Source organism: Apis dorsata, unplaced genomic scaffold (genome assembly GCF_000469605.1).
Source record: "Apis dorsata unplaced genomic scaffold, Apis dorsata 1.3 scaffold_65, whole genome shotgun sequence".
Taxonomy (NCBI): domain Eukaryota; kingdom Metazoa; phylum Arthropoda; class Insecta; order Hymenoptera; family Apidae; genus Apis; species Apis dorsata.
The window spans coordinates 232,868-233,625 of NW_006263364.1; the positions used below are offsets into that span (position 1 = coordinate 232,868).

The 758-nt window shown below is 29.3% G+C and overlaps 1 long non-coding RNA gene across 1 annotated transcript in view; it reads right to left on the reverse strand.

Annotated features, from left to right (window-relative positions):
• Window positions 1-559: 559 nt before the first annotated feature.
• Window positions 560-758, reverse strand: part of LOC116186858 — a 14,314-nt gene continuing 14,115 nt past the window's right edge. Inside the window, exon 3 of the long non-coding RNA XR_004151910.1 lies at window positions 560-735. This is a non-coding gene — a long non-coding RNA (uncharacterized LOC116186858). The remainder of the gene's footprint in view (window positions 736-758) is intronic.

Consider the following 758-nt stretch of genomic DNA (forward strand, 5'->3'; position numbering starts at 1 on the left):
TATCGAATTTTATCTCCGGAGAGTCGATTTTAAATTCGATAGGAAATGGTTTATCGATATAATTGAATTTTTATGGTAATGATGCTAATTAATCTGCTCTTCAATCGTGTCAGTTATCTGTGAGCGATATGTGGATTTGTTTCACCATTTCACCTCAATGACAGAGATCTTTTATTTAAACCAGTATGTTTATAGGTATAATAAAAGTGATTTATTAAATGTATTTGTATATTGGCTGTACATTTTTTACAGTATTGCGTGAACGAAACGGCCGAATTCTTAATGAGATTTTTTTACGTTATAATCATACCTTGAATAAAATAAAAATATTTTATTATTATTTTTTATTTTTATTTTACTGTACTATCATAAATAATTGGTAAATACACACACACAATAATTATAGAATCAGAATAAATCATTACGAAAAGAGTGCATTATCAGAATTATTCATTTTTCCAGCTTCTTGTTTTCTCGATTCAACAAAAATTTAAAACAGGGATAAATTAAAAAGAGCAGCGTATCACAACAACCCTATACAACTTTCATAACCAATACTTAATTATTCGATATACGCATACATCACGGTATGATCACCCCCGTACAATTTTCAACCTAGCGAACGATTAATAACCAAGTATTCCCATGATGCATTACCTTAAGGATCACTCACTTCTGTAACTTTCAATCTACACAGCAAACGTTTAATAATCAAACATTCCCGTGGCGTGTACACTGTACATATATATATATATATA